The sequence below is a fragment of the Antennarius striatus genome, chromosome 12, assembly GCF_040054535.1.
Source record: "Antennarius striatus isolate MH-2024 chromosome 12, ASM4005453v1, whole genome shotgun sequence".
Classification (NCBI taxonomy): domain Eukaryota; kingdom Metazoa; phylum Chordata; class Actinopteri; order Lophiiformes; family Antennariidae; genus Antennarius; species Antennarius striatus.
In genome coordinates, this window is record NC_090787.1 from 10,056,537 (window position 1) to 10,072,877 (window position 16,341).

Consider the following 16,341-nt stretch of genomic DNA (forward strand, 5'->3'; position numbering starts at 1 on the left):
TACTATAATGTGACAATGGATTGATTACTTTTTGTATCATTCTCTCTTTTCAGTGCCACTTTTCTACAAATTTGAAGGAATGCAATTTTAAATATTTGGGGAAATGCAAATCATTTTTAATTTTAAGACTAATGTCAAATGAATAGTTTCCATTGTTCCCTTGCACTCCCAGACAGAAAGGCAGACAGACAAGCAAACACACAGGAAGAAAGTAAGAAAGAAAGAAAGAGAGAAAGAAATAACTTTTTTTTTAATTTTTAAAAATCGCATTTATTCACAGAAAACAAATTCATATTTTTAAAATGTGGCCCAACAACATGTCTTCCACTAAAACAGAGCAAGCTTTAAAAAAAACAAGAAAATAAAATCCACAAACCACCCCTGGTGCTGGTTTTGGGGCTAAGATGTGTTTCTCCATTCCATTCTCGCTTCCAATTGACTTCATTTTCCACAGTACTGTGTGTTTCCTGGACAAATAAAACACATAACTTTTTTACATTTATCAAGCTAAAAACACGGTCTTTTCTCCATGCCCCCTGCTCCCTTAATGTTCATTGTGCCTATTTTAAAATTGCACATGTAAAAAATGGGGCTAAAAACACAGGTTCAAAAAGGCAGACAAATTTTAAAACCAACTACATTAATTACAATCAAATTTTTTTCTTTTGCCATTGATTTCTTCAATCTAAAAACTTCTTGCTCAGTAAAAATGGGTTGCTCACTTCCTTCTGGGTTCTTTATATAAAAACGGATGCTATCTAAAAGCAAGTTAAGGTCAGGAAAGAAATTTTACACTTTAACCCTTAGACTTTTTGTGTCATGCAGGAATTTTTTAATCTTTTGTGAATCATATTTTTCATTTACAGCTTCTTTCAGACTGCTTTCATTCTCATTGTCAGAGCTGCGTGTAAAAATCGGTCTTATTTACTTCCTGAGCAACTTTTTTTCCTTGACTATTTCTTGTGTTTGAGTTTTTTTTCTTTTTGAAGCAATTTTAAAAAATCTTCATCCATTAACATATCCTCTTCCTCCTTCTCGTCCTCCTCCAGCAAAGACTCTGGCAGCAGTCTCTCTGGCCCCATCAACCTCCTCCAAATTACCCTGTGAACTATAATTAACATTCTCTGCGCTTTGTGTGTCAGTTAACTGTGTTGCCAGTGTATTGTCACCCATGTCCTGTGTTACTCTGTGGCTCCAGGTTGGTGGAAACCCGCATGGTTGTGGTCGTGGAACGCGGCTGCAGCACTGGAGGCCGCTGCAGCCGCGTAAGACGCGACAGGGCTTCTCCTCGGTTCTGCAGCAGACGCTGCAACCCCCCTTCCTCGCAACAGTTGGCCACGCATAAACTGTGGTTGCCGGCTGCACAGCAGTCACATCCGCCGGCTCCACAGCGGCTGAAACCGCTGAACGCACGACAGACAATGGCTGGTTCTCACCGTCCTTCTCCGGACAGGAGCGGATGAGATGTCCCTCCCTCTCACACTTGAAGCACTTCATGCTGTCAGTGGTGACATGAACTGTGTTATCCAAGCTATCCACTTTGAACACGAGCGCGATGTTCAGCTCTTCATTGGTCTTTTTAGGGACCATCAGAACTTGTCTCCTGATTTACGACATGCTTCAGGTGGGAATTCTTGCAGCCGAGCAGTATCATTTTAATAGCAGACAGGAGTTGACCGTGTCGACTCCTTCTCCATGACCCCGTTAGTGAGGAACGGTGGTTCGTTTGATATGATGACCTTCTTAGCGGGGTTCGCCAGAATGAGGACGGGGGTAAAGATGTTCTGAATCACCACACCACTCTCAACTACCTTGTTCACCTTTTCAACGTTGTCGAGGAATATCACCACCGCGCTGTTCATTCGGGAGGCTGACTTTATTCTGCCATACCCGACCTTCTCTCCCACCGCTAAACTCACCTTTTCCCTCAAGCAGGTGACCGTCAGTGCCAGTTTAATGGCATGGCGACGTGTCAGCCTCTCGAACCCGGAGCTCACCGACACCCACAAACTCCCAAATGCAACAGTGATTGAACTATATGAACAGAAATGTGAATAAACATGGAAAATAAGCAAAAAACTGAATGAAAAACGCAGAAAGACGCCACACTCTCCTCTCACTTCCTCTCACGCCCTTTCCCAGCATGAAAGAAAGAAAGAAAGAAAAGAGCGAAGTAAGAGCAAAAGAGAGAGAGATGGATAGCCAGGAAGACTGGTACTGATCAGTAGCTCTTTCTGTGATGCGGCCTACAGATTCCAGCCCACCGATTGGTCAGCTGCCTAACTCGGAACATGCGTTCCCACAATCCCTCAGCACCACTTCAATCCCGCCACATTGGTTCACCACTCTGTGGCTGAAAACAGTGCCTGCTGGCATGGGCAACATATCAATAAATTCATTACGTATTTATACTTAAATATTTAGACTGCTGCAGTGTGTTTTGCACAGAGATGGTATTTATAGTGTGTGTGTGTGTGTGTGTGTGTGTGTGTATGTGTTTGTGTGTGTTTGTGTGTGTCTATGTACTCGTATTTATAGCACCATGTCACATCGGAGCTCTGTGCTGCGGTGAGACAGCTGTCTGGAGAGGGGGTAGGGGGCGTTGGTCTTTGAACAGAGTGAAGGGGGGGTTTGGTAGGGAACAGAGAACAAGTGGAAAGACTGGGGGCCTGGTATTTAACAGACGCGTACAGAAGATGAGGAGGGAGGAAAACCAGCTGATGCACTGACAGGAAGATAAGACACAGTTATGATGGAGTGCAGAGGGATGCAGCACAAAGTAGATACAAGGGAAAGGAAGAATTAGAGAGAGATTTTAAAGAAATAAAGAAGTACAAATCACAACAGTTTAAAGGAAACAAAAGGAAAAATAAACTTCATTATTCTTCATTTATGCCCCTGAGAAATATTTATGTAGTGGAAAATAGGAAACTCGGGAGGCTCAAGTTGTTTTATTCATTAAAGAGAGGCCGGTGTCTCATTTTGTATTGACATTATTTTTTAATAGCATTCATGAGGTCGTATTTATGATTGATTGATTATACATTGTGTATTGTGTTTGCTAAGCCACTAACTATACGAACAGAACCTCGTGTGGCTAAAGTGTTTTGACAGCTGTCATTCTCCATAATGTTGATGCACTGGTGATGACGATGTAAGAACCCTCCTTAGTCTCCACGGGGAAACAAAAACATCCATGGGGTTTCCATCGGACTGATCATTTGTTCATATTCATAGTCATGTTTCAACCTCAGATATCCTCACCTTTCTTTTTGGTTCTTCATAGCTGCCAATGAGGAATGGTATGCATGTTTGCCAGCTGAAAATCTGCTTTAAATGAGACGCTAATGAGGGATTTGAAATGGTTTCATGTTTTCATCAAAGATAGATAGATAGATAGATACTTTATTAATCCCGGAGGAAATAGTTTTTTGTTTTTTTTTCAGGAAAGACAGTTTTGTTGATTTCAGACACACTGATAGAGACAGACTACCACCAAACCTGTATTTGAAATCTATCTACCATGATTCTTTTGTTATTTGAAAATAAAATACAAGCCAATACTTGCCTCTTTTCATGTTATGTCATAATTTGTATTATATTACCAGCGAATTTATGACCAGAGAAAATAGAAATGAAAGAAACATTCATATCTACCAGAGTTAATGGAGCAGGAAGGATCTAATGTGGCTGTGAAATCATCTTGATTCAATCTAAAAGCTAAACTGAGCTTGTGAAAGCCTATCATGCAGGTTTCCTTCATGAACTAAGCTGGTGCTTTACAAATGAGTGGTCTTTTCCTTTAAGGTTGTCTTTTTCAGGCGACGCTGCCTTAACCATAGACTTCATCTGTTCTGCAGAAGAAGCTGTGGTCAACACGTAAATATATTTACTGATAGGACACAGGAGGTTAGCAGGTTGTGTTGATTTGATAAGTGTGTGTGTGAGTGTGTGTGGGTGCGTGTGTGTGTGTGTGTGTGTGTGTGCGCGCGCGTGCGTGCCTGCGTGTGTGTATGTGTGTGTGCATGTGTGTTGAGTTGTTGACATGTCTCTACATACAGTATTAGAATTAGAGTATTAGAATTTTAATCTCTGCATTGATGCAAACCTTAGTTCTTATTGATTTGAACTATTTTATCCACGTTGCTCATCATCTGCTGTGTGTGTATGTAAAGTACTTTTGTAAAACAAAATGCCTGAAATGTGTGTGTTCATCCACATGCAACGACCCCCCTGCTTTGGTTCAGGACACGTCTGTGTGGCACAAAGAGGCCTCACTGAAAATAACACCCCAGTCAGCGTCTTCATTTGCCTTCATTCACCATCAACAGCCACATTTTACCTCACCATAATTATACCTCAACCAGCCTCCGTTCCCCAGCAACATCTGCTCTCCATTCCCATCAAACATCTCAGCATTAAGATTACATTATCGAGGGATATCAGAAGTATAAGTACCCCCCCCCCCCATGATAAAGGAAATTCACACAGATTCTGTAGATTTTGTAAACAGACAGACTCCTCTGAGTCTATTCTATTCTGCAGATGTCCTCATTTGTATTCTCTTTTTTCATATTTGGTAGGAAACTGTTTGTTTTAATGTAATGCAATTTTTATTATCACATTCATACTCATTCAAAAATGTCATGAAAGGTGTGAGCCATCTCTCCCAAGTGGTGAATCAATTATGGTTACACCATAACTGAGAAGAAGGGCAGGAATGATTTCTCTGATGGCATTCATTTCTAAATCTACAGCATGAAGGAAACATACTGTAGAACACTGACTGTTGCTACAAGTGGAATTTACATGCAGTACCGTGCATAATGTCATGTGATTCACACATTGAATATGTGTGTAAGCAAAGAGTGCACAGCCTTGGAGGAGATGGCAGCAGTTTTTAGATATGAGAGAGTAGAGTGAGATGATGTGAGGAAGAGAGGTTGAAAGAGAACCAGAAACAGGGAGACTGAGATGGTCAGACCAAAAAATTAGGGGCTCTACTGACCAGAAGCTGTGACTCAGACAAAGTCAACATCTTTGCTGACATCACTGACCATCAGCTCCATCATTTCAGCTTCAGATGCTTTGATGGTCCAAACAACCTTCATTTATCTAAACCCACAAGGGTTTTACTAGTGCCAGTGAGACAGGGGTAGCCCTATAGCCCGAAAAGAAAAACATGGTAAGACATATCCAAACACATTAAAGATTTTTAAGTCAGACGATTAAAATATTTAACTGAACTGCATATCCTAGTTTAAATTTTATACTAATGTGAATTATGAGTTTAGTATTTGTGAAAGATGAGAAAAAACAACATTTAGCAAACGTGTCATTTCTGCAGTAGCTGTGCACTGGGGAGTGTTGTGTGAGATGAGTTAGGTACGCTGCTAACCACAGGCGTCCTGCAGGCACCAGTCAAATATACACTAGCTTAATTAGGACCTGTAAAACCTCCTAACAAGGTAACAGTGTGATCAATGATGGGTTGCAACATGCAACGCTACATGGGAGGTAAGTAAGCATGAATTTCTGAATGAACATGAATATGTAGGAAAAACATCAGAGATTACAGATTTCGTGGTTTGGTAATGATGCTAAATAGAGGATTATTTTAACATGAAACATATGTGACCTTTTCAACATCATAAAATTTATTGATGACCCACCCAAAGTCAACACAAATAAAAAATATTAAATTCAAATCAAAGGGAAATAGACAAGTATGTTACCAAACAGTGTATAAATTAATGGACATTGGCATAAGACCAATTACAAGTTTTCCATCTCTGTATTTGTAACTTGATTAGATGATAATGTTTCCTTTTTATTTCAACACATCTTTATGGAAGAAGAATGAAGACGGGCAAAAGGGAGTTTGGGTTTAGGTTTGAGGTTTTCATTGGGGTCAAGGGGGAAGGGGTGCTAAGGCAGTGAAGGGGCTACAGGGATTCAAACCAACAGCTTCTAATCCTGACACGCTGCCTCTGCCAATTATAAGGATTTTAAACATGGTTGGTGGGAGGAAAAAACATGACCAGGGAGACCAGACTAGCGCCGGGGCGTATTTAGCAGCATACAGGCAGACTGTAATTACATACATGGCCAACAGAGAGTTTTAATTACTTTTTCCTCTTCCCACTGATTGACAAGGCAGAAGGGGGGGGGGGGGGGGACTGGGATGGGGTGGGAAAGTAGCGGTGAATAAGTGATTATAATTTTAAAAAATGCTTTTGTTTAAGAAATTTATCTTTTAGTACTTTGACTTGAATTTACAGTAATATGTAATCAATCAGTCTACCAGAGATGATAAAAAGGTTTTTTTTAAAGGTTTTGTCAAAATTCAAAGGCAAACAAGCATGAAATACTCTCCAGGCAAGGATAGCTTTCATTGAAAAAAATAAAATTAAGGTTTAACTATTACAATTCTTGTTAAATGCATAACTGATAATTTGATTTTCAAAATTATTTCAAAAATACTGAAGGAATAAGCAGTAAATGAAAGATTTTATTGTGCTTTGTATTTTGAGTTTTGCTTTGGAAACTTTAATCGTGAGTCAAATTCCACCGTCAGAATTAATGTTTTTCCTTATAGAAAATATGAAAAGGACAAAACTCCTTCAATATCAAAAGGAGAGTTTTGAGAGACCTCATCGACACAAAACATGTTTTGTGGCAGGGGATGAATATACAGAGGTGCAAGTACTAGAGAACAGAGTTAAACTAACATGTTGTTTTGCTCTGAATTGTATTTCACTGATCTGCATTTAGAGCTGGAATGAGTAAAGGTGAACAATTTAATGACTCGAGTATAAAAATTTGTTATTGACCTTGCGAACGCCGTGTGTGAGAGTTCCACTCACTGGCTAACATCCACTGGCTTTGTTCTGAGTATTCAACCACATACCATGATGTTTATCAATGGTGTTTACACCTAGATGCACTGATCTTCACAGAAAGCAATACATGTTGCCATGTCAACACACGTAAGTTTGACTGAGACTTTATTGTCATCAAATCTTGAATTTATGAGTAATTGTCTGAATTTCCATAGCACATCTGACCACAGATCAGTGATGCTCAATGACAGCAACACCACAAAGCGATAGCAACAGAAATTGACAGACAGCAGAACGCTCTATTTGTCAGGGTCTGCTGTTTAGGGCGGCTTTAACCACAGGAATCAGGCTTTTCCCAAACTGAACCCTTCTGCACTTCAGCCCTCCATCCCGGTGCCCCTGGGGCTTATGGGTGAGGTGGCGGTTGAATGGGTGTGCGATGTCCCAGGCTATTGATGTTACCATGCGTGCTACGGCTTTATTGTTACGGGCTTTGAGGTTTGATGTGGGGAGACCAATTAAATTTGCATTAATGTTAGTTTTGTGCAAATGACTTTGCTGAGTTTAGGTACAGATAAAATTTTAAAGAATGGAGTGAAAGAGTACAGGATGGTCTGGATAATACTGCAACACAGCAGGAGCAGGAGTCAAGATGGGGGGGGGGGGTTAGTAGAGGCTATTGAGTTTTCAGTTGACTGATTTTGTCAGCACACTGTCTCACTTACTTTGATTTTGTCTATATGATCTGTATTCATTCAGTTTTGTGTTACTGGCCTGACATATTGTTTTTTATTGTAAATTATTGTAATAACGGATTCTATTTATAAAAATAGTGTTTTCTTTTTTTACAAAACAAACATAAAGACCTAACCAGGGACAAGAAGTGTAAATTAGCCATTGCCAGAAGTTCTTTTGACAGGGCATCAGGTTCATCAAACATAAAATGTCAGAATGTGTACCACATCCCTGTGGTACTATTAAAAAATAAATAAAGCACTGTTTTTTGGATATACGAAGGAATTAATAGACAATCATTAGGGAAACATTGATAAAACTGATCATACTGTCAGGTGGTGGCACATATAGTGGCTGAAATGAGTATTACAAAAACAAACGGTATGTGAAATGATGTAGACGGTTAGGTTTTTTCCCCTTTTCCATTCCCTTTTCAAAGATAAAATGTGTCTTAGAGACCAAAAAAATCTGTCAAACATAAATTCCCTGTTTAATCTGCTATTTAGACATGTTATTGGATTATCAGTAACTTAATGTGACAAGATATTTTTGAATCTGTTCGTAAGTCATAAACATAAAACCGACACAATTTAGACTAGAAAAAGAATAAATGTTTTTCTTCTCCTCACTCACTTCGAGGAGCTTCTGTCCTGTATTACAGAATACCAGTAAATTATAAATTCCCTGTGCTTCACGTGTAATAGCAATGGTACTTGAGAGTAGTAAACATCCATTTTTAAGAATGGTACACGCATAACTGTCATAAGAAAAATGTAAGAGGTCATTTGTTAATCCTCGGAGAAGCATCTGCAAGATATCACCTGCTGTTGTTCTTTATTTAACTGGTCTGGATTGCATTTGGTTTAAAAAAAAATCATAGAATAAATGGCCCATAAATACATTAAATATATCCTTTCTAGCAGAGACAGGATCTTAGGTCTCCTTATTATTGCTTTGATCCTTTATACAGATCTCTTAATTTCTCGAAACCTAAAGAAACATGATGTTTTTCTATGTTTCTTGTAGATAGCGTGCTGCACTTGTTTACTCCCTTTTGAGCATTTTACATCATTACAACCACAGCAGCATAATAATAGCATGCACTGCAGACACACATACAACAGACATCCACACACACATACCTCATGCCATCCTTTCATTGCATACCGCATTCACACTTGCCGTAAAACCCTGGCTCCTTAAACGATGGGTCGGAACCCAAGATGGGTTGCAGCCTTACTTCCGGTGGGTTGCCACATGATAAAGAGCCCTCATATTGTTTAATGAGGCTACATCCTAGGCTATATTTCGCCTTTTGGCTTTAAAGGCAAAGTATATGAAAGAAGCCGCTATAAACATCCCTTTTAGTGGTAATAGATCTCTCCAACACCCCATCTATCCACCAAAAAGTTATAGTCTCCACTTTTAATTCCTCTGAATCTCTGTAATCTGTCTCTCCCAAGATACGACCACAACCCATTGCCGTGGATATGACTGCATCATTGTTCATTATGCCAGACAGGGTGTTTTTCGAGTGTACGTACCACAATTTCTCAGTCGTTGAAAATTTAATTAAAGTTGTCCACATTTTATTCCAGTCAGACACAAAGTAAAGTGAGTCAGGGTTTAGTTGACACTCAACCAAGAATAATCTATCAGCTGCTAGCATTTCAATCTGGGAAATACTGCATCTGAATCACTGGTGGAGGATTACTCAGGCCATGACACGCTCCATTGCTCTGAAACAGTTAAAGTAAATTCATCTCAAGACAGGAAAATATTATGTGTGTGTATGTGCTAACATTACTTTCCCGATGGAACACAACCTCTACACTATACTGAGTGGTAGTACATGAAGCAACTTGTATTACATTCAGTAGGAGAAACTTTGAAACCAGAAGTAAAAGAAACTAGCTTATTAGATTAAAGGTAGTTGGGCTCGACCATGATCCAAAGCCTGACGGCCTGATAAAGCCATGATGATTGGTCACTTCCAGGTATAAGTGAAGATTGAAGAAGAAAAAATGAACGCATGAATATTGTGGCTGAATACAGACAGACCTGTGCAAGTATCCTTCAGGTACACATGCAGCAGCATTGATGTTTGTCCTTTTGTTGGTTGTGCAGTGACGCACCATGAAGTTTATATCCCAGTCCTTCACTACTAGGACAACTTTATGGAGCACAATCTCATGAAGTAGTTGTGTGAGTGTTAAAGCCTTCTGTTGTATAGGCTGGTAAATATTTTGCCTGAAAACATGGAAATCATTGTGAGAAACATAAATGAGAAAGGAACATGACAACAAATACATCTCCAGTGAGCAGAGGTTGTGAAAAATGTTTGATCTGTTATAAATGACAGACTTGCTTTGACAAGCGGAACCTCAAAATGATTCAATTTAAGATGTCATCACACTCGGGTCTGAAGTCCTTTTGATACAAATAGATGCTTTAGTCTGTACAAACCCGTCAAAATGTATTTTAGAGGAATTCTGCCCCCTGGCCTGACACTGAGATTATGAGATGAAGCCTTTCTTCTTCAGATATTTCATTTTGAAAAAGGCAAAGGTGTCTGGAAGGGTTAGTGAAAATGGAATAATCAGGTTTTCATGATGACATGACCAAAATGCATCCCTTGTGCCCATGTACAATAAAACCTTATAACATTACCGAATACTTGAAGTACCCTAACAGTAATTGTCTTCACTATTGTAGTTCCTGTCACTCATCACTGAGGGCTTGAAGTGTTCTAAGGACATAAAGCTGCACCAGCTCTGTATCTGAACAATCCCCCCCGAATTATCCACCATATGCTCCGAACTAATTCAAAACATGGGTGCAGCTCTTAAGAGGTGGAGCTTTACACTGTGAAAAACTCTGTGTGATGTAAATTATCAGCCACATCACACAGCACTCCAGTAACCATATGAGCACTTAAACAGCGTCGCTACCTTGTGTGAATTACAGGATAATCATTGAAATTGCAAACACAACAGATGTTTTGTAGTTTTGTTCAGTAGACATGGGATTATAAACTTGAATACAGAATAATGTGCCACTTTATATGTCGTAAATGTTGTACCATTCTAAATATTTTACAAAATAACATTTTATGTAAAAAAATTTTTTTTAAATTTATCTTTATATAATACAAAACAATGACACATTTGATGATTTTCTCTTTCACTAATTCTTTAAAGATCTCTAAACTAGAACAGGATGGCAGGGCAGTGTCTCTAAAGTCACACATTCACACAAACGCACACACACACAAACACACGCACATACATATATCTTTCTCCCAGCAGATGTTTCGTCCACCACTGCCTTCCCAGAAACCCACAAGTGAGCGTATTTTCCCACCACAGGGTCGAGGGAGCAAAACCACTGAAGAAGACCGCTGCACCCCAACATAAAACAAAACACCAGAGGGAAAAAAAATGTACAGAAAACTTTTCAAAAAGGACAGGAAGGGAAAAAAGCAAAGGATTTTCTAATCCATCCTTTATTGAGGTGGCTGGTTTTCGGCAGCGCAACCTTTTTTATGTGTGAGAAGCCTGGCCTGTAATTTGGGTAACCACGACGACCAGAGGGACTTGTAATAAAACAAGACTCTATTCTGGGATGCTCTGTAATAATGGACGCCACCATCCACTCCTCTTGTTAGAGATGGAAGGATGGATAGAGGGATAGAGATGGATGGATGGACACATGGATGGATGACGGTATCACATATGGACAGACTGAAAGACAGACGGACAACGACTAAACAGGAACGATTAATGAGGACCAACTAGAGTCCAAAAGGTCCAAAAGAAGCAATAAGTTGGACTGACAGGTGGACAGAGTTTTGATAAATTTAAAGATTGACTGACTGGAGGGATGAATGGACAAATGGAGAGGCAAAGTGAAGATCCAAACAGCATAATGAAATCCAACATTTAAGGTCAAACTAACAAACTCTGTCACCAGCTCACTTTAAACATGCTAGCCTACCTGAACAAATACCTGGCAAGATTGTGAATGGTCATCATGCCCTTCAACACTGCTACAAGGCTCTGTGGTTGGATTTCTGCTTTCAGACACCTCCCAATAATCTCCACTCCATGTTAACATTCACCCAATATACAAAGGGCATAATTAGGAAATCATATTGGCATATACATCCTGTCATTAGAAGTGTCTATTGCTATTGCATTGTAATTACATTTTACTAGGTTGTTATTACACCTTTTAGAAGCTGTCCGTCTTACCTCAATCTCCTCCTTAATTGGTTATGCTGGTCTGTCCCGCCCACTCAGGCCTGCCCACCTCTTTGACGGAACATTCCAGTGGTCTTAGCATTTCAACTGAGTCTAATATGCCACAGAATGAAAGAAATGAAGGAGGATTAAAAAAAAAAAAAGTGGGCAGAGTGAGAGAGAATTTGTTGAATGACAGAACTTGGGAAAAGCGGTAAATAGAAAAGGGATCAAGAAGAAATATAAAGGGGGGAAAAGAGTGAAAAACACTGTTTTCTTGTTGCATGACAGATTCCCTCCCAGCCAGCCAAGGCTTGTCCTTTAATACCCAGGAACCTTCATGTGGCTTCTCAATGATTGCGCATGGGGCAAAGCTGACCACATCGATGCCATGCTGCTTATTATACCGCATTGCTCACACTCTGCATGTGTGTTTGCATGTGTGTATCTGATAGTACCCACACATTTAATGCGAACAAAGGCGAGTGTGCGTTTGAAACATAAGTCATGCAGAGAGGCACTCAGTGAGATCTGCATGTCTTCATTTGTCAACATCCTAGTGACAGATGGAATGGAGACAGAAAAATGTAACTTTAAAGTGTGAATAGGAAACAAGAGACAATATTCACATAAATAAACCTCAGCGTTACAAGTGATACAGGTAATGCTGTCTTATGTCTCTGTTTGAAACCTGCAATGGTTAGCATTCATCTTCTAATTTACAGTGCTGCTATTGATATGAGAAATTTGAAAGGCTGTCAAATATTAGTTTGATTTTCAATTCTGATTGTGTCAATTGATAGGGATGCAAGTGGAAGTTAGAATAATAAACGTAAGGTAAGTTTTTAAAATATTTAAAAATACACAGAAAAATTGTAAACTGTTTTGCTCAGAAGTCATCTTGGAGATAAGATCTAAAGGTGCTCTTTACCTGGAGATAATCCCAAGAAAGTAAACCTGCCTGAACTCATTTTTCCATCAGTCGAAAAACGGTTGATCGACATTCTCATAACAAGTTAAGAATAAACAATATGATGCGGTACCAATGACAATTTATTTCATTGTGGCGTTTCATACAGATGCGTTCTATACAGGCTCACCCACACAAGTACAGGCCCACTGGACACACTGCATGAGTTTTCCACCACTGTCAAAAGCAAGAATAGACGGATGAAGGAGAGGAAAATGAAGGATGAAGTCTATGACATGAAGCAAAACATGTGTTGGCTTCTACTGACCGCAAGGATTTCCTCTTTATGACCTTCGTGACCAGTCTTGTATACAGATACACAGACATTTACACACACAGACACTCGCACACACACACACACACGCGCATGCACACACACACACACACACACACACACACACACACACACACACACACACACACTTATGCTGCTTATGAGCCAAAAATTTCATAACGGTCACACACTTGAATGTTTTCAAGATAGTGATGAAGAAAATACCAAATAATGGGGGGAAGAAATGAAGAAACATGAATGACAACTGGCCCCTTAGACAAACAAATAGACAGACAGACAGGCAGACAGACAGACAGACAGACAGACAGACAGACAGACAGACAGACGGACGGACGGACGGACGGACGGACAGACGGACAGGCAGGCAGGCAGTGAGGTAGATTAATTCTGTGAAACTGTGTCAAGCGCTGAACAATACCTGAATTATTATCAGTATTATCTATTAATTGCTGAATTTTGTCATTGCTTCAATTTGAAGGAACTGTAACTATAAAACAGCCTCTGTTAGTGTCAAGCTGTCAGGATCACTTGAGAACGGAGTCATTGTCAATGTTGTTCATGGTTTTGTTTTACTAAAGCAACACCATTGTTGCTTCTACGATGATAAACCTGAACATCTGCTGTTCATCTGCTGAGACCGGTGCACTTTCCTCACTCTATTCTCTATGACTCAAGTTGTCCAACTTCATCATGTAACGCTGTCACAACTGACCCTGGTTGCCAAGTTGATGAACCATGTAGTTCAACATGACTGGATGTTTGCTACCCTCTGCTGTTCAACAGTAAAACTTTGATAGGCAAAGGTTTTGTGATGTCTCAGAAAGGAATAACCAACAATCAAAAACGATGAGTCCACACACGGCTTACAAAAGCAGTTTTAATATCAACTGTGTTACATCACAAGGTGACCTTTTCAAAAATAGTTATATTTCTTGTCTAAAAATTACCAAAAATGAATATTGTCAAACTGCATTCTCTTCAGGGTGAGGTTAGGGGGGCTGCAAACCAGTCAGGGTATTCCAGACACCCAACCCTCTAGAAACATTTTCCAGCTCCTTCAAGAGTTTCCTGAGGCCTACCCACATTAGATGATCAATATATTCTCCACATTGAGTTCAGGTTGGGTGTGTCTTGAAAAACAAGATCTCCACCTTGCTCAGGAAAAAAAGCAAACTAAGGACCTCATCTGGGTCTTATTGACTCAACGGTGCAGCATCTCAACCCTTAACTCTCTCCAGGTATCTCAGCTCTTCATCCTCCTCTCTGAGGTTTAACCTAACCACTCTACAGGGGAATGTCATTTCAGCAGCAAATAACATCCACAGTCTTATTTTTCCAGTTACAGTGCAATCACAGTTCATGACCGTGGGTAAAGGTAGTAAGTCGACTAACTAGTGAGCAAAAAAGCTTTACCTTCTGGCTCAGCTTCCTCTTCATCAGAAGATTCTGGTATAATACTTTCATTACAATTGATGTTTAACTCATGCTCCATTTTCCTGTCATCTGAGAAGAAGCCAAGTTATTAGAACTTGAGGAATCTTCTTGGATAGGTGGTGAAACGTCTTCAAGGACCCTGAAGCAAGTTCAATTGATTATTTTTTGCTCTTCTTGATTTACTTCGCCTTGAATGACTGAGACCTGCAGAGATTACTTAAACTTCTTCTCTCACCTCCAAACCAAATGGAGACATCCACATTTGTAATGAACTCCGACTTTGGGGAGCTGACTTCCACTGTAAGAACACAACTCTAATGGTTCCAAGTTGGACGCTCTCGACATTCTGCCTGCCTGTAGAGATCCTGTCCATATTCCAAACATGATAGGAGAGAGTCCACAAACTCCTGATAAAATTGTATTTTTGACTTTGTGCCAGGGTGGCACGGTGACACAGTGGGTAGAGCCTGTGACTCACAGTGAGGTTTGATTCCTTTCTGTGTGATCAATTGCGATCATCTTGTCTACACCAACTTTGTGACCTAACTTAGTTTTATTGCATAGAAACTGTTGGGTTTGTCATATAGTCCTTGTACCCCACAGGAGGACTCAATGAAAGATGCAATTAAATAAATCTTAGGTAATGGTACTTCCGTACTTAGAGCAGTAACGGCATTTAAATGACCTCAAATGGGGATTATAGATTGAAAGTTAATAAAATATGCAGTAAACATGGCAGTAAGACACCTAACAACACACATTCACGTATGTTGTAGACACATAGCCCTTAAGAACATCCTTCAGAGAGCTCTAACAAGTTGTCAAAAAGCTGATGATAGTAAGCCAAATAGTGCTAAATCTGTTTGTCTGCATGTCTGTAAAAGGACAGGAAGTGGTGGTGGTCAGTCTGAGGTCAGTGGAAGGAAAGAATGGTAACTATGCTGGTTCTGTGACTATGGCTGGTCACAGCACCAGCTTCCTGACATGCTGCAGCTTGTAACCACATCCCACCATTACTCCATCCATCCATGCCACTGTTCTTACTTATTGCTACTTTTGTGTCTTTATGTACATTTCCTTGCCTCTCTCTCTTTTCCATCAATCTGTCTTTCTCTTTTCCGTCCAGCTTGTCCCAATAAGGGTTGCCACAGCAGTTCATCCTTTTCCATGTCAGCCTATCTTCTGCTCCATTCCCAACACCTTCTTCCTCTTCTTCTAGGAACATCTGGTGTCACAAAAATGTCCTATGCACTTTAGCTGATGATCAACTCACTCTTGCAAATTTCCTGATATAATGCACTAATTTTTAAATTGTATTTCTTTTTATTGGTTTTTAGTATTTTTGAATCACTGTCATCTAATGTAAAATTGCAAAATGTTTGAGTGCGATTAAAGTGTTTTTGCAAAAATCAAAAAATCAAATCTTCTTCTTCTGAAAATTTTAGTATCAGGAAATTCATCTACTGCTGGACACAATAAATCGAATAAAAGAAAGTGGCAGCTTTTAAATTTTATCTCTGGAGAGGCAAAACTCGCAATTTAAGTGACCAGGAAGAGGTTAACTGAAAACAATACTGTTCAAGAAGCAGCTACTGTTTTTTGCTGCAACATCAGATGTCGCTTAAAACTAGAATTTGGTTTTTATAAAATGACAAAAGACCAAAATAACTTTAGGAACATCTGGTGTCACAAAAATGTCCTATGCACTTTAGTTGATGATCAACTCACTTTTGCAAACTTCCTGATATAATGCACTAACTTTTAAATTGTATTTTCCTTTTATTTATTGGTTTTTAGTGTTTTTGAAGCACTTTAGTACTTTCA